Source organism: Sphaerodactylus townsendi, linkage group LG09, assembly GCF_021028975.2.
Source record: "Sphaerodactylus townsendi isolate TG3544 linkage group LG09, MPM_Stown_v2.3, whole genome shotgun sequence".
Classification (NCBI taxonomy): domain Eukaryota; kingdom Metazoa; phylum Chordata; class Lepidosauria; order Squamata; family Sphaerodactylidae; genus Sphaerodactylus; species Sphaerodactylus townsendi.
This window is the reverse complement of record NC_059433.1, coordinates 46,013,893-46,041,145: the sequence shown is the minus strand read 5'-3', so window position 1 is coordinate 46,041,145 and position 27,253 is coordinate 46,013,893.

Sequence of the window (27,253 nt, the reverse complement as noted above, 5' to 3'; positions counted from 1 at the left end):
CATATCTGAAATGTAATAAATGACACAGTCAGAACTTACCTGAACAAGACTGTTACACTCTGACACCTTTTCAAGATTTCTTTACTTACTGGAAGTGTAAGCAAATGGTACAACCTTGTGCCTTTGGCACCATGCAGTAAAACGTGGGACAGAGAGTGAACCTGAAGTGACCCATGTATTGCATATGCACTCTAACAGGATTAGGAGCCCTTTTGTTCAAATGTTTGGACTCTGACAGGAAACACATATAAAAGCTTGTCATAAAGAAGAACAAACCCACACTTCTGTTACATTTTTTGGAGTTTGTTACCCACCAAAACTTTTCTGCGTTGAATAATCTAGACTAAAGATATTTGCCACAACTAATTGGCAGAGAGTTCTTTTTCAAAAACCAAGAACAATGTAAGGACTCTGCTTCCCCCAGTTCTGTGCACACACCCACCTGTTCAAATACACATACTGGGCTTAATATAGGTCAGGAGACTCCAGTGTTTTCAATGCAAGGGTGTGGCAGTAGAACCTTTGAAATGCCAATAAAATGCATTAGAGCCTTGAGTTTCTTTACAGGACATTTTCCTCAGGACTGAGGGAAGTAGCCAAATGAATCCAGTCACTTGCCATGGTACTTAGGTATCTGGGTAGCCATGATGAAAGGGATGACTTCCACATAGACTTGAAGATTGGTACTTCTGTTGTTAAGGGCAAAGGAGAGTAACAATCAGTTATAGATACAGTTCACACTGCTAATACTGCTAATTTACTAAGACTGTTTTCATAGGGTTAAAGTACTATTATAGCAGATAAATCTTTCAGCACATCTTTTTATTTATTTATTTATTTATTATTAGTTTTATATACCGCCCTCCCCCTGAGGGCTCAGGGCGGTTCACAACAGGCTAAAACAAACATTAAAACATAATTTAATATCAATTATATAAATACAGAACCCATTTTAAAATGTGGATGGCGTCTGACTACTCCCCTCCCCCCCTTGTGCCACGGGAGGCCAGATGACATGGTGGATTTTTTTTTTATATTTTAACCAGGCTGGCCAAAATCTAATCCCAAAGACCCTCTGGAGATATTTTGGACTGCTGTAATAACAATTAACCAGCTATATCAGGTCTGCACTCTCCCTAGAAGCTAAAATAACTAAGCTGAGGCTATGGTACTTTGGTCATATTATGAGAAGACAAGACTCAGTGGAAAAGGCAGCAATGCTCCAAGCAGCAGGAAAACCCAAAATGAAATGGATTGCTTCAGTATAGGAAGTCACAGCCCTCAGATTGTAAGAACCGACCAAGATTGTTAATTTCAGGATATTTTGAGGTCATTAATTCATGGGGTTGCCATAAGTCAGAAGCAACTTGATGGCACTTAATACATACACATTCCAAGAAAATTTCATAACATGTTTTCATTTGAGGATGCACAATGAACAGTTATTTCAGCTGGAAGAGATCTTGACAAAGGCTAAGTGGGCTGTAAAATAATACATTACAAGAAGCATCTCCTTATTTATGGGCACCGTTATTTTATTGTTATCAAACATCCCAGTCAAAACACTTTCTGCCTTTCAGTTTGCTTCATATTGTTCAATTTCTGGGAAATTGCATCCCCTTACAAAATGATAACTTGGTTCAAGTGTCTAGCAAAGTGGAAATGAATAACCCTGACCAGGGCTGCAAAAATTCACATGGAACATTTTCCCTGTTTCAGTCATAGTTTGTGTTTTCTGTTTCTGTATGACATCCTCCATCAATCCAGTCCCAAGTGTGGGCAGGCTTCTCCCCCTCCCCCAACAATAAAGAAACAAAACAGAAAAAAGGGTATTTCTGCAATGTGGCTGTTGGAGTGATCTTTTCAGTGTTGGATACTATACTATATTAACTGGCCTCCTTCTTCTCCCCCACCCTTCTTCCCTTCTGTGTGAGTGACTGGACCCCTCTTGGACTACATTATAGTTGCCAGCTTCATTTCCATCCCCTGCTAGGAGCTGGGAAGTTCAGTGTTAGGAAATATAATGTTTTTATTGGAATATTTATGGTTCTTATTTCTATTTATATATATATGCTATTTAACACAGTGACCTTTTCCACACAAACCTTTTAAAATGTTTTGAGGCAAGAAATAAAACTTTTCCTCCATGGAGTTCTGCATTGTTTTGATCCCCTTTGGTTCCCAAAACATTTTATTTGCACCCTCAAAACATTTTAAAATAATGCCCTTTTAAAATTATTCTTTAGTTGGAATGTTTTCAAAATGCCTTCATTTGCCTGTGTGATCTCTGCAGTCTCTGAACTTCCTCCTTTTCTCTGCTGTCTCTCAGACCCCCTTGTCTATCTTTGGAGCATATGCAGAGGTGGGATCCAGCAGGTTCTCACAGGTTCCCGAGAGTAGGTTACTAATTATTTGTGTGTGCCAAGAGGGGGTTACTAATTGGTGATTTTGCCATGTGATTTTTGCCTTAGTTACGCCCCTCCTCTCAGCAGTAGCGCGCAGAACTTGAAGCAGCCTAGCAGGAGGTACACCGGTGTGCGTGGCAGCCTGCACCTGCGTGCATTCGTTTCCCAACCAAGGACCAGCACAGTGGCTCCGTCCTTGCCACAGCTCCGCCCAGGAATGCCCTGCCCCCGGAATGCCTGACCACGCCCCCGTCATGCCCCGCCCAGCCCCATTGGCGCTACACCACAGTTTGAATCCCACCACCATGGGCACCTGTTACTAAAATTTTTGGATCCCACCACTGAGCGTATGAACAAAGTTTCTTTGGTTTTGGGGAGCTAATCTGCAAAGGATGGAATGTAGAAGGTGCAGAGAATCATAGCACCCTGCTGTGAAACACTGAAGCAGCGATTCCAAGATGAACTAAAAAAGGGGGGGGGATGTCACAAAATGGTGGCCATGAGTCATTTTGAGGGGGTGAGTTAAGAGATACATTGTGGTAAAGGGGGAGGGAATTGAGGAGGGCAGGGTATAACTAAAATTTTCTATTCCATTTCTATTCCAGAAAAAAATTGATGTCTTCTATTTCCGTTCACATTCTCATGTGAACTTTTTGGGGAGCGCTAAGCAATGTTGCAGTGCTGCTATGAAGCATGAAAATACAAAGCCACATGTGTCTTTCAATTATTCTTAAACTTATTTATTTATTTTGACAAGGGATGGATATTACAGAAGTTTGTAAGCAATGTATAAAGCTTGCCTGTTTTTAAATTGTTATTGTATGTTGTTTTTATATTGTTCACCGCCCTGAGCCTTGTTGAGATAGGGCGGTATATTAAATCTAATAATAATAATAATAATAATAATAATAATAATAATAATAATAATAATAATAATAATAAGTGGGATAGGAGGACTGGGTGGGCCAGCAATTTTCCGCTTACATTTTTTTGTCATCAAGTCATATCTGACTCTTGGTGAACCCTGCTGGGGGGTTCAAGTCCATGGGTGTTCAGAAATGGTTTGCCATTGCCAACTTCCGCATCACAAACTGGTATTCATTGGAGGTCTCCCATCCAAATACTAGCCAGGGTCGACCCTGCTTAGCTTCTGAGATCTGATGAGTTCTGGCTAGCCAGTGCTAGCCAGGTCAGGGTTTTATTAGCATAATCAAAAACACCCACACCTACCATGGTGCTTGAACTAACGTCTGGAATGCAAAGAAATTCTTTGACATAGAGGGAAGCGGGAATGTTCTTGGCCAGAAGGGGAAGAGAATTGGTTTAACTGTCTTGCTTAACACAGCAAGGAATAAATTAATGGGGGTGGGGGAGGGGTTCCAACCTAGAATGCAAAGAGATTGTTTGATACAGATGGGAGAAGAAAATTTGCTTGTGCAGGGCTGAAATGTAGCTGTAACCTTGTGGGGGGCTTTATTGGTCTCATTGCCTTCCTAGGAACTAGTGTATTAATTAACCAGGAAGGTAAGGAGGGATAGTCTTCATTGCCTTTTCCAGAGCAGAAATGTTGCCCAAATTTGGAGAGGAATTAATTCATTAAAGGGAGTCACGTGTGGAGAGTGTGGTGCTGAATTATTCTTAGCTGATTATTCAGATTTGAGTTTTTAAAGAATGGATTTCAGCTATGACCTATTACCAAGTAGCTGTCCTGTTAAGGAGTTTGGAGGCAGAAATGGGTATCAGCAGATGTGCTTTGGACTAGGTTAAATTGTTCATCATGGATTGAAATCAAAGGGTTGCAAGTGGAGACCAGCTAGGGTACAGTCTTTATTTTCTATGTTATTCAACCTCTGTGGTTTTATGCAATTAGGAGAAATTATTAATAGCTTTGGAAATGGGTTTCATCACTATGTTCAGATTGAACAATGGCCAGATTGGAGGTGATACTTTCCCCATCAACTGGAAATGGCCCATTCTGACAAAAGCTCCCCTTGAAGCATATGAGCGTATTATGCAAGCTGTGGAGCTGAGGTGGTGGTGGGTGGTGTAAATGCCTCATCTTGCCTCTGTGCTAGAAGATGCTATGGACATGGCAGACAAGATGCCCTCTCTGAAATTTGTCCCAAGGAGTCCCACTGCACTTTAGACATCCAAAAGAGTGCCTTTAAAACAACTACGAGATGATTGGGGATCATGTTGGGTGTCTCAAATGAGGAGGACATGAGGGTTGAGGGACAACTGAGCTTGCTGCCAGCTTCCAGTCTTTTAGTGACAGCTACCAAGGCATAAGCACTGGCAATGTTGTGGTTGCCCAGGCAGCAACTCCAAAAATGGCCACTGAGCCCTTCCCCTATTATCTGGTCTCCCACATGTGGTGAAGGGTGTAGCTGCTGCTAGGATTAAACCCCAGGGAAGTATGAGCCATGTAGTATTAGCAAATGATGTTATCCCCTGGTTTGAGTGATAGTGGAGGAGAGAGAAAGAGAAAGGCTCAAAATGCATGCCATTCACACCTAGCAAAAATCCATAGGACTAGCAGTGTGCCCACACCCAAGGTATCATCTGAGACCAGCATGCCTGCTGGAATATTGGGCATACACATCCAGGTGGATTTGGGGTAGGATGAGAAGGGGACTTGAGGGACCTTCTCCTTTGATAAGGAAAAAAATCCCTGTAACACTGTGGAAGGAAAGGCCTATCAGAAAAAAAATCTTCTCATTTTATTTGGTGGGTGATAAATGTTATGTTATGTGTTTGAAGCTGTTGTAACACTTTGGATTTGAATAAAAGGAAAAATTTTAAAAAAGAAAAATCTCTTCTGTTGCAAAACCTATCTAATGGTGATAATCAGAAACTTTCTTTGTCTGCTTTGGTACCTTCTGATTCTTTCCCCGCTCCCTCTGCGACTGAACTTTCTTTCAGCTCACTAAACCAGTTGGATAGTTGTCAGGATAACGAAGAAAAATGAATTCCGACAAATCTCATTAGCTTTCTTATGTGCTAAAGTTATAACAACTGCAATAACAGATGAGACTTTTAGTTTTATTTTTTCATTAGTTCCTAAACAATGCCCGTCCTTAGCAGCTGGTATGTTTTATATAGATAAATATTGCTAAGATGTAGTCATTGATACTAATAATTTGAACAAATGAAATTTTGGATGCAGTTCTGCCTTTTGCCTGATGCTGTTAAGAGTGAGGTCCATTAGAGTTTAAAAGAAATAATAATAACAAGTACCAAGGAAAGCCAAGTGAACTGGACTTGAATCAATATTTTGTGTATGTTGCCTTTAAACTTTTAAACTTCTCAGTTCTCAGAACTGAAATTTTAAAAAATGAGATTTTACAACTTCCAATCCCATTTGTTGTCTGTGTTCCTAGAAAACAGAATGACAGCCAAAGCAAAGAAGTACTGGAAATCTTTTTAAAGCTGTGTGATAGTCTTTTAAGATCATTAAGATTATTTATGAAATTGCACTTTCAGTTTACAACAATAGAAATAGAATGTGAAGCTTCTTAAAACTATCAATAAGGTGACTGCTCATTGACCTTGTCCTTTCATGGGGTAGAAGCCAGTCTGGTGGTTTACTATGAAGCATGGTGACCAACAGAGGGCCAAAAGTCATCTAGAAAACTGTCTGAAAACTGGTACTGAATTCAACAGAGTGAGCTACGGAGCCCATTGAAAGTTGTATGGTGGTGGTGATAGTGGCAGGCTTTCTTTGTGGTCAGTGCATCAGTATTTTAAAGTATCTTTACATCTGTTGACTCCTAAATCTGAGCCTTTATTGTCTCAGGAATAGAAAATCAGCTATAATACCATCGTGGCTTAGTGGTTCAGAGTGATGGACTTTAATCTGGAGAGCCGGTTTGAATCCCCACTTTTCCACATGAGCAGCAGACTCTTATCTTTGTTTTCCTTCTTCTACGCATGATGCCTGCTGGGTGACCTTGGCTAGTTGCAGTTCTCTCAGAACTCTCTCAGCCCCACTTATCTCACAAGGTGTCTGTTATGAGGAGAAGAAGGGAAGGAGTTTGTAAGCTGCTTTGAGATTTCTTACTGGAGAGAAAGGTGGGGTATAAATTCAAACTCCTCCTCCTCCTCTTCTTCTAAAGGTTTTTGCTACTAAAATAACATGAATATGGTCTGATCTGGATTCTGAGTGTATAGGCTGAGGACATCTTGTCTCATCTGCTTATTGACCATTTGACCCAGTTACTATCATGGGGGTTGACAGGAATGCTCTTCTGCAGTTTGCACATTAGATGCTCTTGTATTAAGATATAAAGATTTATTGAGCACATCGGAGGAAGGATATATATTGAAAGGTAAAAATGAACTAGCCACACACCCAGGAAAACCCTCCACAACCAGTTGAATCCAGCCGTGAAAGCCTTCGACAATACATCAAAGAAGTGTGTCTGACCACTGGTGAAAAGGTTTCATCATAGTCTTCTCCAAATTTTTAGGAGTAGCCTTTCGCAACCAGTCTTGCCTTGTATCTCAGTTAACTCTGATATTAGTGATTTTATTTTGTGCTCTATTTATATGTTCTGTTGTTCACCACCATGAGACCTTCGGGGGAGGTCGGTATATAAATAAATAAATGAATAAATGAATAAATGAATAAATGAATAAATGAATATGAATATATATATATGAATATATATATATGAATATATATATATATATATGAATATATATATATATATATATATATATATATATATTCATATATATATATATATATATATATATATATATATATATATATATATATATATATATATATATATATATATATATATATATATATATATATATATATGAATATATATATATATTCACTTCCCCTTCTGCATCATGCTTGGTGTTGAAGACCCACTTGCATCTTTCCAGGTGGTAGATCTGTAAGTGTCCATGTTTTGTTCTGAGTTAATGCTTCAATCTCTTCTTCTGTAGCTTTCCTTCACCTCTCCGCTTCTCTGGCAGGATTTTTCACAATATCTCCCATAGCAGAGCTCTGGAACCATTGCTGCCATTTGCATGACCAGCATATATCAAAGGTGGCATGCCCAAGTTTGTTCTGATGGAACGTCTGAGGCTTGCAACCCCTTCTGGTTGAGCAGACTCTGCAGATACTCCATGTGTGCTGTCCAGGGTGCTGTTATTCTCAGGTCCTTCAAGCATGCTATCCATGATATTCAGATAGACTGATTCTCGCTGCTGCCTTTGATTTTGATCTGCTGAGATGAAATCACTGGAATCTGCTTTGTCCCTTTCATCAATGTAAACTGCATCACAAATCTTTTAATTCACCAGTTTTAGGATAAAGGATCTCAGAACTGAAGGATTCTAAATTCTCTAAATTCTCTAAACCCCTGAGCATATCCTTTGAAAATACCTTCTTCAGTTCTGAGATCCATTTTTGAACACTTTTCCTCATGAATATATGCATATTCTTTCGATAAAAAAACTCTCAAATGGCTCACACTGGGCTTCTGTCAGAGGTGCGATTCAGGGGGTTCCGAAGGTTCTGTAGAACCTGTTGTTAAAATTTAAAATATCACTTTTTAAATACTTAAAATATTTTATTAAATATTAATATTTTTAATATTTAAAATATTTTAATACTTAAAATTTAAAAAGTGATATTAAAATATTTTAATACTTTTTAACAGTCATTATTTGAATCCCACCACCATCGGAACCTGTTGTTAAAATGTTTGAATCCCACCACTGGCTTCTGCCCAAATCAAACTTCATAAGGGCTCTTAGTTTGCAGTCTGTTTTGTAAGTAAGTTGCTGTATTAATGGCCTCTGCCCAATATTTTTGCTGCAGTTTGGCCTCAAACAACATGCATCTGACCATTTCAGTATGGGAATAGTTAATTGATGTTCAATACCATATTCAGTCAATTCAGTCAATAAAGCTTTAATTTCATTTGAGGAATATTCTCCCCCCTTTGAGCTTAGGGCCACTGGGGTTCTTTGGAATCTGTTTTTGACTGATGCAAGGTAAGCTTTAAATTTACTCAGAACTGTGCTTTTATGTTTGGGGAAATATGTAACAGAATATTTTGAAAAATCGTGTATAAAAATGAAGTAATATTTGTTTTCAGATAGGGTCTTTGTTTTAAAGGTACACACACATCTGTGTGAGTAAGTTCTGGAGTGTGTTTTGCTCTTTCTCTGCTCAATTCCTTTGCAAAGCTTGGTCTTCCAGCCTTTGCCTTGAAACAAATCACACATCTATCTTCCTGCTCAGCAGGAATTTGAATATTTTTGTTAAATTCTGGCTCAAATGTTGTTTTATTGTTTCAACTGATCCATGGCCAAAATGTGTGCACTACATATTTAAACATTGTCTATTGGTGCACATCTGAACAAGATTCACTTTCTCTGTATGTAAATCTAGAAAATACAGCCCATTCTACTTAGTTCCTTGAGCCACTAGTTCTAAGCCATCAAACGTTAAATATGTCTCATCACGGGGAAATCCACTAAAGGAGAATAAGCAAAGTAGGCTTTTCAGGACAATGGTATTTCACAGAGGCAGAAGTAAGTTTTATTCTGTAGGGATACAGAAAACAGAAATCTTACTATAAAACCTCAATGGACAGGATATATCTGAGGTTCAGTCTGTCCTAGGCAATGTGGAGAAATCTTGCTAGAATATCATACTTGAGGGTACATAAAAATGTCTCAGAAGAGAGATAGAGAACAGTGAACTATAATAAGCAAACCTCTTCTGTCCAGTTGAACAAACTGGAACAGTGAAATAAGCTACCAACAGCAGCTTGCTTGTAGGGTGGGTCCAGATACCGGGCCCCCTCCTGCCCCTCCCTTGCATGCTACCCCTCCCCTCACTCCACTAGGGTGGGTGGACCATGTTCAGATGTCGGGCCCCTTCCCTTCCCTCCCTTGCATGCTACCCCTCCCTCCCCTCCCCCTCACTCCACTAGGGTGGGTGGGCCAGGTCCCTTGAGTGTGGCAGGCTAAGGCAGGAGTGAGGAGGGTTAGACACAGCAGTATCTTAGCCCAGTTCTGCAAGCCCTCATAATAAAGAGTTCATAAAAAGAAGAGGACAAGTGACTCTATAAAAGAAGCCACTCACCCCAGTTTGCATGGTTGTTAGTAGAATGTTTTGGAGGACATTAATTCACAGGGTAGCTGTAAGTTGGAAGCGACTTGACGGCATTTAACAGACTTGATGACACTTAACCATATTCAACTTAATTGCTTCATTTTATATTATTTCTTCGCCAATTATGTTTGTTATTTTTAAAATAAATTTCAATCTAGTTCCTCTGTTTTTTAAAAAAGCCTCTGATGCCTGATTGTTTCTGACTGGGAAAGGTGGTGTTTTTTGAAACAACACATTCTGACTTTCTGGGAGGCGCCTGGAAATCTGAGCTGAAGAAGCCAAAATATATTTATTTCTAGGACAGGAAGACAAAACAGTGAAATTACAGAAATAAAATGCTCTCACACTACATTATTCCATAGAAGCTAACAGTAAAAGCTATTCAGAGCCTGCAGATACAGACAATTATAATTCTGGAAGGAAAAATCTCTCTCTCCAGGCAGAGGGTTCATCGCAACAGTAAAGAAGGAGGTGATAATTTGGTCAAACATTATAATTATGCTGGGTCAAAGCTAAGCAGCCTTGAGGATGGTTCCAGGCATTGTGAGGGAGACTACTGAGATGTTACTTCTGGTTTCAAAAAAGGAAAATGTCATAATTCTGCAGGAATTGTCAATCTCTATGATTTTTACCACAGAGATTGGGACATTCCTGTTGGAATTGAACAACCTTGCACAGTCTCTTAGCCTCAGAGTTCATAGGGGAACCTGACTACATAGTCAGAGAGGGGCAAGGCACTGGTTTGACCCTATAACTTTGATATGCATATTGTTATTCTCAGGAATCTTCCTTCTTATTTTCCCACCTCCTCTACACACACGCACACTTTTCTCCATCTTGCAACCATGAGGGCAGAATGCAGGTCCTATATCTCCCTCCATCCTCATTAGTTAGGCTAGATTAGGAAACTGTATTTATCCTATCCAGAACTGGAGTTCCTATAATAAATCAAGTATATTAGTTTGATTACATACAAGGATTCAAGTAATTTTGTTCCTAGCAGTCAGAGACTTTGCTGTGCACAATAGTCTTTGAGCATTTTTCTAAATTACCAGATTTTATATGAAGAAAAAAATCTAGGAATTCCTCAAGCACTGTGCTGTTATTTCCTGTCAAAAGGTAGCTGCCATCTCCCATTGCCCCTTTAACCAAACTTCACCAAACCTTGGTGCTCTTACCAGGAGAGGAGGAGGAGGATCTCCTGAAGCTGTCCTGCATGTTTTGTGCTTCTACCTTAAAAATACACCTCCTACAGATACCCTCAGAAATCCTCCATTGATCACAATGGAGCCAAGTCACTTACAATAAGAGAATCAGGCAGGATTCAGCAAAGTCTATGTGTGGAAAAATTTTCTACCATAGCAATACATGTCTGGGGAAAAGATCACTTTTTCTCCACCACTGACTCACGTAGGGCCTGCTGTTGTTGTTTTTTCACTTGCACTGTGCTGGAGATTTCATGGTGGGGGGCTCTGGTAGGACTATTTTTTGTGTAGGGGCACCAAATTTGCAGCACAGCTGCTGGTGACTATCCTCACAGGAACCAACCAACTTTGCTGAAGTTTGGATGGGTGGGGCCCCTATTCTATGAACACCAAGTTTTCTTTCAATTGGTTGCCCATACTACGGCACTGCCCCCCCAACCACACTTCAACAAACCTCTGTAGTTCCTCTGAGAAGAGTCACCAGCAGCTTTGTGACAAATTTGGTGTCCCTACACAAAACAACAGCCCCACCAGAGCGCCCCCCCCCCCCATGAAATCTCCAGCACAGTGCCAGCTGAGCATAACAGTGTCCCCCAGTGGTGGATCCAAAAATTTTAATAACAGGTTCTGATGGTGGTGGAATTCAAACAGTGGTGCCGCCGCACACACGCACCTCCAGTCCCTATTGGGCAGGGAGGTTGCTTTAGTAACCCCCTCTCGGCACTTAGAAAAATTAGTAACCACTTCTAGAGAAGTGGTGAGAACTGGTTGGATCCCACCTCTGATGTCCCCCCACCTCCCACTGTTTCAAATGGAGAGTAAAAATGGCATTTTCCCCTCCAGGAGAATAGCAGAAGCACACTGTCTCTTCTCAATGCCTTCCACATAAACAGCCCTTTACCTAACATCACAACAATCAAACCACTCATAAAAAAAACTGTTTGTAAACAGAACCTAGAACCTCCACCCTAATTTGAACCTGCTAATATCCTATTAAGTAGGAAAGTGAAACCCTACAGCATTGAATTAAATGAAACTCTAACCAACCACAATCAGGCCCTTTACAACTACAATTGGAAAAATATTTCCACAACAATTCTACTCCACTTTTCTCAGCAGAGAAGCAACTCCCACCCCAAACCTCTATAAAATAACATGGGGAGACCCACAGGCCCATCCAGTCCACAACAATGCCCACCAGAAAATCAACAAAACCCAGCAGACTCAGAACCATTAGGAAGGAAAACCACCAAAGAGTTTAAGAAACAAAATTGAAATATTAAAACTGTACTATTTGGCAATTAAAAATCTGCAAGAAAACATCCATCTAAATCTAAAAATCTGCAAGAAAACATCCAATTAAACATCTGCAAGCAAACACAGAAACACTAGGAAAAAACAGCTAAGGCGGGAATTCAACCATGGGAAACCTTAATTAAAAAAAAACTTCAAATAGTACCAAATAAATAAAAAAAAGAACAAAAGCAGCAGCACATGCAAAAACACCCAAGAGGGATTGAACTAGAACAGTGATGGCGAACCTTTTTGAGTCCGAGTGCCCAAATTGCAACCCAAAACCCACTTATTTATCGCAAAGTGCCAACTCCGCAATTTAACCTGAATTCTGAGGTTTTAGTTTAGGAAGAAACGGTTGGCTCCCTCTTCCTCCGCCCTACCCGCTCGAGCAGGGGCCAGCCTGCTCTAGCCTCCAACAAGTCCCATGCGCACCACTCTGTGCCTCTCTAGTACCTCTGTCTCCTCTGCACCTCCCCTACCTCGGGCAGCAGCCACCCGGAGCACAGGCACCAGGCCCGCTAGCTGAGTCCTCCTTCCTCACTGCAGTGCGTGCATGTCGTGCTCAGTAGCCCAGGCCAGCCTAGATGTGTGTGTGTGTGGGGTGGGGAGTGCTTTTCCACCCCCCACATTATGAACTCTGTGAGCACATGCCCACAGAGCGGGCTCCGAGAGCCACCTCTGGCACCCATGCCATAGGTTCGCCATCACTGAACTAGAAGCTTAAAAATTCTCCCCACAGACTTTAACGCCACAACAATAGCAATCTTAAATCAGAAATGCAGAACTTAAAAAAACACACACAGTAACAGTCAATTATATAACTTTTAGAGAAGGGGAAGAACAAACAAACAAGCAGTCCCCCCACCCTTAAGGTAACTTTTACATAAAGAGGTCAAAAAACTAGACCTGTATGTAGGTTTAGCCTGGGTCTTGGACCAAGGGCCCTAAACCTTTGGGCCTGAGATCTCACCCTCCTCCCCGCACCTCCAAGCCCAACTAGAAACAAGTTAACCAAACAACAATTAAAATTTTAAAAATCAATTAAAAAATTAAACTAGGTCAGTTAGTCAAACCCTTCAGTGTCTTCTTTTCCAGGCAGGTCTCCTCTACAGGACTGGTGATATCCCATGAAGAAAGGTTCTCCAAAGACCAAACAGAGGGATGACAAGTTCAAGGCTGCCAAAGGGAAATCTTGCACTATCATTCCACCTCAGTCTGGAATAGAATGTGCTGGCCAGGACCAGCACTCTGTAATTTATGCTGCTTTTTTGTGTGGCTTAGTATTCGGTGTCGAATCAAACCTGAAAAAGCCAAAAAGGGCTTTTCTGAATCACCAAGCCTAACATAGAACACTGGCAGGAGGTTGCCTGACAGAACCTGGTAAGTGGTTGTGTCCACACATTATGCTAAATTAGCTACTCTATGCCATGACCCTCATGTGTTGCTTAACCCGCACCTTGGTGGATTGTCTGTTATACTTCCTGGGAGGGACAGTCTCTAAGGCATTTTCCGTGTGGCGTAATTACACCAGGGTAGACACGGGATCATACATACCAGGTCGATTTTATCCCGGTTTCTTCCTTCACATGGCTGTCCAGGAACTGAGTTAAAACAGGATGAAGGACTGCAGTTTCTTTTGCACGAGCCTGGTTTATTTGTATTTACAATGGTCGGCGGGGTCCCTGCTGGGTTCTCCCTTCACTGGCCATCCACCTCCCATCATCTGGCCATCCACCTAGGATTTGTCCCTTGTGGCTTGGCTCCCGCCCTTACCCCCTGCCGCTGACACTTATCCAAGCACAGGAGGAAGAGGAGGAGGAAGATGCTATCCTGCCCTTCCAGCGGGATGATGCCCAGCTTGCTGTTCGCCAAGATGGAGAGGAACGGGGGCATTGGTGGAGGAGGAGGAGACGGTGGCAGCTGCGAGACACTGGATGACCAATGAGCCCTGTAGCTCACCGAGATTGTGGGCAGGCAAGGTTGCAAAAGCAAATAAACAGTATTTGTATTTTGAAGAATATGACTGTGAGTATTTACATCAAGCTGCTGATGCGCCAGGAGAAGACCGTGACATCAGAAAGGGAGACCAGGGAGGTAAGCCCAAAGGTGGGGAGAGGAGGCGGCAAGGCAGGGAAAATAAACAGTCCCAGCTCCCGTGGTGTTTGCATGGTATCAGGATCAGCGCGGGATATTTGAAAAAAAAAAAACCAGTCAGTGACACTGGTGCTTTGTGGGCTTCTATCCAGAGTATAATTTATGCCTCCTGTTACAAACTGCTGTTTCATTTGGCCTATGTTAAAATAAATTGTCAAATGAAAACAATGCCCTTTTTGAAAACAGTGTCAAATATGTTATCTTCTGTGCATTTTAAAGAGTCTCTATGGCAAAAGCATGTATTAAATTTCATGTTCACAGTCATACAAAAGCAAGATATTGCCATATCTTTCATGTTCCTTTTGTACATATCATCAAAGTGTTTTGCTTAGGCCCAGTTACTAAAGAGTGGCCAAAGTAAATATTACTGTTAAATTACTAGGGCAAAGGGACCCAAATTTTATCCAATACCAGAATCATAGAAATCTGTCACACAGAAGTTATTTTAATAAGGTTTCCACAGTTTATGGCTTTGGTTCACATATCAGTTTTGATTAAGCTGATTATTTTTTTCCTGGTTTCTGAAGTCATTCTGCCATTTCAGCAATATGTTATCCTGTCAAAGTTTTTACTGGTGACATTCATACTAACAAGTTTGCATCTTCACAGCAAGTAATGATGCTTTTTCTTAGGGTCTTTTTTGAGGCAGCAAAAGAAAATCTCCTCAGTTCAGAGCTACCTCTGTATCTGTAATATGCCTGTTCCTGGTGCTTAAAGCAGCCAGTAGTGAAGTAGTAGAGAGCCAGTAGTAGAGAGCCAATGTGGTGTAGTAGTTAAGGTATCACATTACATTTTGGGAAACTGAAGTTTAAATCCTCACTCTGCCATGGAAACTTGTTGGGTGATCTTGAGTACGTGACACACTCTCAGCCTTGAACCTGGAAAGTACTGTATATACTCGTGTATAAGTCGACTTTTTCAGCACATGTTTTGTGCTGAAAAAGTCCTCCTCGACTTATACGCGAGCCACCTGCAGCCGCTGCCACCTGTGGTCCCCCTTACTTACTCAGTCATCTTTTTCTTTCCCCACAGGCTCTGCAGGCTCCGTTTCAGGGAAGCTGCTCGGAGCATTGCCCTTTTAAGAAAGATAGAGACAGGCTGCCCGGAGCGGCAGCTTCCCTGAAATGGAGCCTGCAGGGAAAGAAAAAAGATGACTAAGTGAGGGGCAGTGGTGGCGGGGGTGGCGGTGGGGGCGGGGGCGGCGAGATGGTAGGGCAGAGGGCAGCAGCCTGCTGGGCACCCCACAGGTGTGCGCCTGACATCATGGGTGGCCCCGGCTCTTCCCTGCCCCTGCCTGCTCTGGCATTTCCTTGCTTGCAAACAAGGAAATGCCAGACAGAGCAGTCATCTGCTTTTTGGGTTTCCTTGCTTACAAGCAAGGAAACCCCCAAAGCAGGCAAATGCTAGCAAGCAAGGAAACGCCAGAGCAGCCAAGGGCTGGGGCTGCTGTGGGGATCTGGGAAGCGGTGGGAGGGGAGTGATCCAGTGGGGAGCGGGCACCCTGGCTCTTCCCTGCCCCCGCCTGCTTTGGAGTTACCACTCCAGACTTATACATGAGTCAATAAGTTTCCCCAGTTTTTGGTGATAAAATTAGGTGCCTTGACTTATACACGGGTTGACTTATACACAAGTATATACGGTATTTGGATACTAGGGGCAAGGAAGACCAGGGGCATGACATGAAGGCAGGCAATGGCAAACCACATCCAAACATCTCTTGCCTTGGAAAACCTACAGAATTGTTGTAGGTCAGCTGTGACTTGATGGCAAAGAAAAAAATAATGAATTTCCAATCTCCAATCATTGATTATATGTTTTGTTTGTTTAGAATATTTGCATTCTGCTTTTCTCCTCAATGAGAATTTAAGGCAATACAGCAATAAACAAGAAAAAGAGGGGAAACTTCCAGTTGCTAAGTGGGTCTTCTCTCCCCACCAGCTGATTTTCTGCCAGCTCTAGGTTCCAGACCTCAGGCTAAGTGTGGAAGGACAACAGCCTTTAGCTTGAAAATATAGGTTTATATGCACATATGCACACTTAGGAATGCACACATAAATTCTTCTCGTTAAAATGCATCTAATTTTGTGACCAAAAACATACAAAGAACATGGTGCTAGAAGGATTAATCTGATTTCTTTTAACTGAGACATTAGGATTGAATGGCCATACTAATAAAAGGAAACGTATTCTTCATGCTCTCATTTGCAGTGACAGGAAAAGAAAAAGGAGTGAGAGCCGCAGAGAACAAGCAAGAGACTTTTAAAAATACAATATACAGGAGCCTAAACTGAAACATCATTTGTCACACAAAAAAAGTTTTGGCAGAATTCAGCCTGTTAATAATGTGATGTCTCCAGTTGGCTTCAGTAAAAATTGGCTGCAGTTTCTCAGAACCTGCCTTTTGAGACACTGTGGCTGCTTTGCTTCCCACAGATTTGATTAAGCTAATTGCACATTTTTAAAATCATAAAACAGAGGTCATGAGACTACATAGAAATTGATGGGGTTTGTTTTTAATCTTGCTTTTACTGAAGTGTTCATCCTTTTTCAAAACTGCATTTTAAAACCAGCATATAATCACTTGTAGACCTGATTGGTAATTTTTAATAGAATTTGGTATTTTCTTTTAGAAAATAAATAATAGGAACATGGTACCATGTGAGAGCTTTCTGACAAGTTTCTTATTTTCTGTCTTTCTCACTTTTAATTTCTCTTTCTCTCTTTCTTTATTAATTTGGACCTTTTCATCTCTTTGAGTGATTCTCAGACCTGACTGCATCCAGAGATGCTTGATTCTACACATAAAGATCCCCAATTGATAGGTAAACCTCAGTGATGATTAGGAATGCTCAAACATCCACTAATTCATCTCACATTGTGTTTGCCAGTTGTGAGCAGGGAGCCAATTTTCCATTACTTGTTCAGCTTTTTGTGTGCAGTTGGAGCCTGTTTTTTGGGGTTACTTCCAAATGGTACAGTCTAATGCAATCAGCACTATGTCACGCGTATGCATTTTCACACAGCCCAATGACAGTTGTGCTTCCCCCCTTCCTGCTGACCTCTTATCATCACACATCAGCCAATTTTATAATTAAATAGTGAGAGGACATCAATCATTTATGAGAAATAAACTGTGGCTGTTTCTGCACGGGCAGAAAACAGTGCCCTAGGGACAGTTAAAACACCATCCTTGGGATGCTGTTCGCACAGCAGGTGCTGCTGTGGTGCTGGGCCCACCCAAGCGGTGTGAAGACGCCACTTTTAAACCTCACTCCCTGAGCGAGGTTTTTTAAAAGTGGCATCTTCCCGCCGGCGCCATGCAAACCGCACCAGTGTGAGGCCGTCGCTTTTGGCCCCTCCAGTATCTGTGAGGGACTCATTTTGCTTTCCTCTGCATCTCTGGGTGGCTGGAAAGTCACGCCCACGCTGCCCTGTGACCCCTGAGCAGTGGTGGGATTCAGCAGGTTCACACCACTTCGGCAGAACTGGTTGTTAAAATGATGCTTGCAAACAACCAGTTTTAAATTATTGGAATCCTATCACCAGAACTGGTTGTTAAATTATTTGAATCTCACCACTGCCCTGAGGGTCAGAGGGCAGCGTGGGTGTGTCTTTCCAGCTGCCCAGAGATGCAGAGGAAGGCAAGGTAAATCCCTCGCAGACACCCTGGGCGACGCAGTGCAAAGCTGCTCCTGCGGGCAGCATTGTCGTTGGGACTGCCTGCACGGGACCATACGAACGGTCCTGATGCTCCACCGGCTTCATTTCTGCCTGTGGGAAGCCGCTGCCTCTGGCTGTGCGAAAACATCCTGTATTTTCACAAACACCAACCTCCCAAAAAGTATTTTCAAATTTTATTTGTTTACATTCGCATAGCCTTATGGGAAGTATAGCTGTCTTTTTACATCATTTAATGACTTGATCTGAATATCTGTGACCTCAGAAAAGAATAAGTTTCATCTGCTGCACAGATGCAGCAATCCCCTCAAGGCAAGAAAGTGGAACTCTACCACCACAGCTACAGTACTGTGACAAAGTATTTGGTAGGACCTTGACGAAGATGGATGTGGGGGTGGGGTGCAAACAGATCTGAGACTTGGTTCATGAATGCATGTGGTTGCTGAACATGCTATACTCTTCTTCTGAACCTGTTAGCCCTTAAGGTTGTGGCATCCCTGCTGATGATTCCCAGAACCATACTGCAAAATTTCCATTAAAATCATTTCAGTACGTCTATTCAAACATAGTCTCCTTGTGTCTGCAAGAAACAATATTGGGCTGCTGTTTTTCTGTTGCGGTCAGTAACTTTCAGTGCAATCCTAAATTTCACTGCAAGCGATAGTCTTCTAAGTCTATGGAAGTCAAGGGTTCATAGCTTGAGGAAATCAAGGTTTCATAGGTTGCCCCTGGACCTAGGCTTCCCGTTGGATTTCACCACCTTCAGCTGTTGAGCCAGCTGCAACTTTTCCTGGGCAGAAAAAACTAATTTAATGTTTAAATAAAATAAAAGGGTGTTTGAAGAAGTCTGTTTCTGCTCTGGACCAAAGATGCTATTAGAATTTTTCCTGGGTATTCAGCCATAAGTGTCTTGTACTCCTTGCCCAATTTTTTTTTCTGAATTAAGATCCCCCTCCCCCCCGGAAACAAGTCATTTAGCACATTTCTTCCATTATTATTTTAACTCTTTAACTGGGATATTTATACTCTGCCTTTTTAACAACTTATGTCTTTAAGGCAGCTTACACCAATATTACATACAATTAATTTTCTCAGTCCTGAACACTTAAGATATGGGAACCTATGAACTGCCCATAGGAGGGCATTCCATAGCTTAGGTCCATGGTGGCAAACCTTTGGCACTCCAGATGTTATGGACTACAATTCCCATCAGCCCCTGCCAGCATGGCCAATTGGCCATGCTGGCAGGGGCTGATGGGAATTGTAGTCCATAACATCTGGAGTGCCAAAGGTTCGCCACCACTGGCTTAGGTGCTACCACTAAAAAGCCTCTGTCAAATGTTGCCACTCATCACACTTGTGTTTCTTTCTATTTTAGAAGGACTTTTGATGAGCAGTGAACTAAAACTCACAGTTCAGTTTCATGCTGGGTAAATATCACTTCTGTTCTTCACTCATTTATTTATCCATCCTCGAACATTTCTGCTAACTTTTATTTGCACTATAGCTACTGATCTCACGGCAGAAAATTCTATATGAGCAATAAGGTACTGCCCTGCTGGAGGATTGGCCCAAATCCAATCCATTATTTTGGAATAATTTTTCTGTTAAATCATCTATTTTATTTTATTTTTAATTTGGGAGAGGCACACAATCTCCTTCATGATCCAAGTCTGAGAAATGATCATAAAAGGCAAGGAATGAATGAATGAATGCATGGAGTGGGTGTGAAGGAAGACTGTGGTTGAGGGGATTTCCATCAAACAGACAAGTAGACGGCAACTCATGCAGAATGTACTCATAACAGTCAAGACATGCAATCCCCAATATTGATCTAAGTGCCTGAAGAACTGGGTATGAAGATTGTGGGGGTCCAGGCAGTGAGGGGTGTTTTTGTTCAGCGATTTATAAAAAGAGGTGGAGAAAGAGGGTTTTTTAAAAAAATAATTGGGTGCCTTCAGATCAATTTTTTTAAAAAAAATATGAAAAGAAGGTTCACATATATGCAGACAACATGAAATTATTACATATCTTTACAAGTATAAGGAACTGTCTGTGAGAGGGGTGCACGATACAGACTACTAGGTGAACTAAAACCACCTTTATGTTGCTAGAATTTTAAAAATCTGGGTGCCCCAATGGACAAACACCAACCAGTAAGGAACACATGCAGACTCAACAACTGGAGTAAATGAATCTGAAGTGTTTACAAGCTCAATATAAATCAGAAGCAACTAAAAGAAGTATATAAACAAAACACAGTACGTGAAGGAAGACAAATGTGGACTCCAAAGAACAATTATGAAAACAAAGGCTCGCACAGTAATAAGACAGATAGTAGCCTACTCTTCTAAACACCTCCAGCTTATTTAATTAAAAGCTATGTACCAAGCTATTCATCACTCCCTGTTCAAGAATTCAGTGGCTTTGGAAGAAAAAAGAGAGGGGAAGAGTCAGCATGGAAAAAGACAAATGCACAAAAGAGAGACCACGTCTTTTAAAAGAAGGAAATTGCTGCTAAGAAGAGACAGCTTGCTGTTAAAAGAGTCAGACCCCTCCCCTTGAGAATTATTGAGAAACCTCAAAGGTTTTTGTTGAGGGAGAAAACAGTCCTCATCCTGTTGCATTTTCCTTATCTTTTCCAGAGGCAGTCCCTCCTATCTTAAAAGTGAAAACTTTTCCTGTTATCCAGTTATCAAAATATATCATCCAATCATTTTATTTGGGGCAGTCAACATGACTGGTAACTTCTAAGAAAAGTGTCTTCCATAACCATCATATTTTCATCAAAAGAATCTTAACTGCCCACCCTCTCTTCATTATGACATGCACTCTGTTTTAGTTCCTTATCCAATCAACTCTGCCCTTCTGGGTGATTTTTAGCTTTGTTATATCAGTTACACAGCAACAAGATGTGTCTCTGTCTTCTCAAGTGATAAATTGCTGAATCTTCACATGGCCTTTAGCATATCTCTGAGCTCTTGGGATCACATGATTGATTCTGGGCCTGTAGCACACCAAAATTAGGGTTCTTCACAACAATCAAATGGAACTTCTTCAGAGTTCAGGAACCAGGTTTGGGGATCCAATCAATACATTTCACCATAAAATTTCTAAAGAAATGTTCATGTCTCCCTTTAACCTTTGCTCTAAAGAAATGTTTCCATGTTTCCATGTTTCCATATGAAATGGGTGGATGAAAGGGTCAGCTCCAAGTGAACCAGGATGGGCTGATTGGCATTACTGGCTTGTGTCTGGGCATTCTAATAATGAGCTGTCATAGTCTGAGTCTTAGAATCATAGAAGCACAGGCTCAGTGGTGGGATTCAGCAGGTTCGCACCACTTCGGCAGAACCGGTTGTTAAAATGGTGCTTGTAAACACCCAATTGTTAAATTATTTGAACCCCTCCACCAGAACCGGTTGTTAAATTATTTGAATCCAAACACTGCATAGGTTGTTTCCACATGGCAAAATTATACCTGTGTACCACCGTTTTTTAAAACCTGGGTCTATTTTATCCCGGCTTCTCCCTCTCACAGCTACCTGTTTCTTTCCAGGAGCCGAGTTAGGACCGGGAGGTAATACTCCAATTTGTTCCGCACAAGCCCGGGTCTTTTGTATTTACACTGCAAGTGCATTAATCAGGTTATCATTATTGGTTAGGAGAAGATCTAAAATAGCTGGTCCCCTTGTTGTCCTCCTTCTGAACCAGGAAATTGCCTGCAGGGCAAGTGAGGAAATTGTTGAACCTGATAGGCTTGGCAGAGTTTGACTTCCAGCAAATATCTGGATTATTGAAATCTCCTATTACTACTATTTCTCTTTTTTGTGAAAATTTGGTCACCTGCTCCAGGAAGGCATCATTCAACTCTTCAGTCTGGCTTGGGGGTCTGTAATAGACCCCCATTATAAGATCACTGTTGTTTTTCTCCCTCTTTATTTTTACCCAGATGCTCTCAACCTGGTTCCCAGGATTTAAGTCATGGATCTGCTCACAGGTGTAATAATCCCTGACATATAGTGCTACTTTTCCACCTTTTCTTTTCCACCTGGTCAGCCTCTTAAGAACAACACTGGAAATTTAGTGTTCATTCTTCAGTGAAGCCCTGCAATAGTCTTTACCTAGATTTTCCAGAGTTTGGAAGCTTTCACATCAGACAGCAACAAAAGTTCCTCACCAGAAGTTCCTCTCCTTCAATATTTATAGAGCTCACATCTAACTAGGGCCCTTTCCCCACTTCCCTTAAGCCCCACGCTACTCAAGGAGAGTAGCGCGGGGTCCCTCGGCACTCCCCACTGAGAGGGGCGGCGACAGCGCAGCCGCCCTGAAGCTGCTGCTGTCGCGCCCCTCAGCGCGCGGCATCCCAGACACTCTTCTGAGCGGCATCTTTTGACGACCCCGCACAGAGCGCGGGGTTGTGGGAACGCCTGGGAGCGCGCCTGGGATGCCGCGCGCTGAGAGCAGCGCGCGGCATAGGGGGGATGGAAGCGAATGGGGAAAGGGCCCTTGATGCAAGTTTTCACTAGCAAGAAATAGCTAGAACAATGTAATGGAAAGCTGATTTAAGTTTTCCATCCATCATTACAATCAAAATGTATACTTTCCGGATTAGGATTGTTCCCTCCCACAGAGGGATGTATGGACATTTTCACTGGAGGAGAAAACTCATTTGTGAATAAAGTAATCAGTTGTTTGGTGGTGGGACTCATCTGACATACATACATGTGAAAAACAGATCTTCAAGTGACTTTTGGAATCATAGCCACATTTCTTGGGGCAACGTCAGGCCTCAATGGAAGTGAACTGGTGTTCATTGAAGCATTTTGAGTGAGGGTTTCACTTTTGCTGGTAATGTTTGCAAACTGGATTCTTTCCAACAGTTTCCTTGGACTGGAGTAGATAGATTTTAGGAAGAGTGCTACCACAATGGGCCACTGTTCTGTCTTACCATTCCTCATCAAAAAATACACCTGACAAAAAAGGGGGGAACTTTTTTTTCAGCTTTTATTGATTTAAAAACTGCTTTTGACTCTATCTTATATGGGCCAAATCATTAAAATTAATGAATTAATGTTTCATTGAAGCATTTTGAATAAGGGTTGCACTTTTTGCAGGTAATGTTTGCATTATTTAAAAATGTGTTTGCTCCACAGTAGACATGTAATGGTCATGCACAAGGTCTACATCAAAGTGACTTTAGTTTCCTTGCATTGGGAAGACTGCAGGAAAATCAATAAACTATACCAATATGATGTAACAGTCAAAACCATCATGATTCTGAAGGCTGCACACTGCCAGGGCTGTGCTACACTTCTTCAGGCAGAGTACCTGAGCTATTTCTCCTTGTTAGCCTCATGTATAATAAGTACATGTCAAAGCTAGCCTTGTAGCAGAGGAACAATCGGAGGAAGCAGTTCAAAGAGGTCATTCCTCCCCTTTCCCTGGGACCTGTTTTTCTTAAATCAGAAACGGCAAAGATCAAAAAGTGTCAAAAGATTAAGATTTTCCACCCTAGGGCATTGTGTGCACATTAGCAACATTATACAACACTGATTCGTTTTTAATTTCAAGATAGATAGACATGACAGGCAAAGGAAGAACTATAGAATGGGATGTAGGAGAGAAACTGTGGGAGAGGAAGGGTGTTGGTTAAAGAGCTGTGTGAGATGAAGGGAAATGCTGTTGTTCAAAATGGATCTTTGTAATTTATCCCATTTCCTAATTTTTAATTGCAGATTTAAATGAGCGAAAAGTTGTTTTAAAAAGTTCTTCACATAATTCTCTACATTTCAGAGATGAAAATGTGTACATCCTTGCAACAAACACCCCCCGCTCTACACACTACTGAGAAGTGTTTACTATACATTCGTTATCCATCTACTCTGCATATTCTGCATGGGCCTATATGCCTCTAAAAGCTCAGCCAGATGGTTAAAGATTGGTCAGAGAATTGGCCAGTAATAAGGTTTCAACGGTGCAAAATAGTATGTTTGACTCAGCCTTTGCACATTGGTCTTCAGTATTGGCTGCTTTCTCCTTTGTGTCTGATCATTGTGTCTTCCTTGCCCAAGTCTAAACTGCATAGTGGAAAAATGATTTTGATATCAGAAACAGAAAACAATTAAAGCCTTCATACTGTTTAAGGATGTTCAGACCTGGTACAACTGAATATCTTTATAGAATTTGATCTGAGTCTGAATTTACCTAGATTTTGTATGAGTGTACAAAAATTAAGAGATTCTCTTAAGTGTCTGTGTATCTTCAAAGATAGCGCCTCAAAATAAAAAAAAATAGTAAAACTATATGTTGCCAGAATCGGTAGGACCAGCTGAGTATAACTGTGTACTTTTTGAGCTGAAAAGCTGTCCAGGATCAGAACCTGCAGAGCAAATATCCTAGGGCAACCTTCAGCAAATGGAGGCACTCTGCCCCAGCACACAAAATGTCAGGCACAAGCGGAGGGTACAACTGATTAGAGAACAAAACAAACAGGTGGGAAACAGCCTCTTTCCCCCTCTGATGCCTTTGCTGTCTGGAAAGCACTCCAGAAGCTGCCTCTTTTTAAGATGTCCCACAGACATCTTTTTTGTACTGTGAAGATGGACCTATTTCTCAGTCTAATCTAGCTCATGGGACTGCTGTGAGGATTCAAAGGAGTGGGGTGGGGGGAAATTAAGTTTGCTGAAAGATGAGTAGAATATAAAAGCAAGCTTAAAAGCAAACAAACAAACATCATTGTCCAGAGCATTCAGTCTAGATCATTCATGGCCTCCGGTGTACTCTCTCTCTCTCTCTCTCTCTCTCATTTATTCATTCTCTCTAAACAGGTTATCTTATCATGGAACATTTTCTTTTTATTTATTTCTTTTCATCAAAGAAAACAGGTGTTTTCTGGCACTTCGGAGCAGCATTGTTAACATACTTGGATTTTTGGATAGAGCAAAATAGAGGATCATAAAATTGTCTTAAAATAGTTTAAGTCTCAAAAGAAAGGTCTTAGTGCTGATCTCAAAGACTGATAACGTATGTGAGGCTAATCTGTCCCCGTATTATGGGGATTACTGTCTGCTGTCTGCTGCAACTCAACATCTGTGCAAGCCTTGTTATGCATTCCCGGGGGAAAAAATAATATTTCAGTGGACTGGTGCAATGTCGTCTGGTGTATAGTGTTCATCTTCTAGTTGTGTGCCTATCTGATTGCAGTATGGTTGTACCATCTTCAAATGGTACTAACAATAGTAGCCTCTTGGGCTCTGCTGTCATATTGTCAAGTGCAGCTCTGGATGGTGAGAAATACTCTCACACTTCTTCTCCTTGCCATATTGTGACAGGACAATGTGTGATTGCACTAATAATGTGAAACGTCAGTCTTATCTACACAGGAAATGGTTGGCTAGCTGATGGTACTGATAGTCTGTAGTTGGAAACCTGGAATATTAAATCCAGCTGGTAAATTGTGCTCTCAATCCAGTCAATATCTCAGTTTCATTGACTTGCATGGCAGCAGGGGGGAAAGCTGCCTAGGAATTCCAAAACAGAACAAAGAGATCTCTAAAATGAGGCTTCTCCCTTTCATTTGTACTGTCATCCTATTATCAGGTACCAAAGATCAGTGCTATGGAAAGAGTAACAGGGCAGTTTCTCCCATTGGCCTTTGGAAATATCTGCATGTATGTGGGTTAAATGTTAGCACACTTTCCCAGAGATACCATTTTCTTGCCCTTTTCTGTTTCCACAAGAAAACTTGTAGTATTCATAATAATTAGGGCTTGCCTATGTAGAAAAAAATAATTCATAAAATATGGGGTCATTGTTCGTGGCCAGCAGCTGGCTGCAAAATGATAGCAGTTTATAGATGGTAGAAGTCCCAGGTGGATTACCCCATGCTTATCACACAGCCCACTGTAGAGAGTGAGTCATCTGATAAAATTCCATTTCTCTACCATAACTTGATGCTCAGCTCCTGGGAAATCTCAGTCTCCTCATGATTTAATTGTTACACTGTCTTGTCTTGCTCAAAAAGAAAAAGAAAATCATCTCTTTTTTTCAACCCACAGAGCTGATTGTTCCTAGTCCTACCGGAGAGCTAAATCATGGAAGGAAATCACATCACCAGAAAAGGGAACGCCAGCTCCTTTGTACTATTCTCCTAGCCCTGTTTTCGGAGCCAATAGTCTGTCATCCCTTGAATAAACAAGCACCTTATCACATCATAAACATTTATTTAACCCTCTTCACCTGGATCTTTACCAGTCAAGCAAAGTGCTTGATGGGGGGTAGGCTCAGACTACTGTGGCAGAGGGACATGGTTTCTCTCCTCAACTGCCCTGAGTGTACATATCTAGCAGAGCTTTAGATGGAGCCACAGCTTTTTATGTATCATGAGCACCACATTTCCTGGGCTTCCTTAGAGCTCCTCAGACACAGACCCCTGTTTCCCTGCAGACATATTGCTCATTCTATCAAACTGGAGTCAACTCTAATTTCTGGGGGCCTGAGATGGCAAGCACATTTGTTTGCATTTCTTCTTTTAACAACTGACCGTGCTGGATCCAGATTGTAATTCCAAAGAATTTTTTTATAAAGATATTCTTTGACTCTGACATCATCAGAAAATGGAATTGGTTAAGCATGTCCATTTCCTTAGCTCCCACAATATCCATTTTTCTCTCTGTGGAGTTGTTTTGTTTTTCTTTCATGGTGTTGCTCCCACACAATGGGGCCAATTTTTGTTCAAGACAAAGAAAACATAAACAGAAATGAATTTGGAGTTAGTGCAAGGCCTGAGCTAGGAAGGCATTTTCCTCATTTTCTGCTTTGCTTTTTGTTTCTGCTGCAATGGAAAGGACACATTGTCACTGCAGTGTTTTAACCTGTTAACATCTGAACAGAAATTCTGATGGTGTGTCTGCTAGAAGGCTACAGTTCTAATGTTGCTTCATTGGAAACATATTCCTGTTCAATCAATAGAACTGATTTTTGAAGGAAAAAGTGCCAATCTAGAGAAAGGTACTTGTGTACATTTGAAACCAGTGAGCTTGTTTTGACTAGCTTTAGCTCCTTTAATTTCAATAGAAGTCCCATGGGTCTTTTCTGCACAGTATAAATAAAACGTCCTGTAGACGTTTTAAAAAGATCTGTTTTGGCTTTTTATGTTCCCACAACATGGAAAACACAAGCATTGACTGCCAAAATGGTTCTTTTTTCCAGTCTGCTGGTCGATGGAGCTCTGGTCAATTTCAGTGTTGTGCCTGCCATTTTGTGTGTTGCTGCAGAGATTCTCCTGCCTCCACCATTTGGTGAAGGTTTTCCACTGAGGTTTCCTCTGCTTGCAGCTTATCCATGATTTCTGTGTAAAAGGTAGA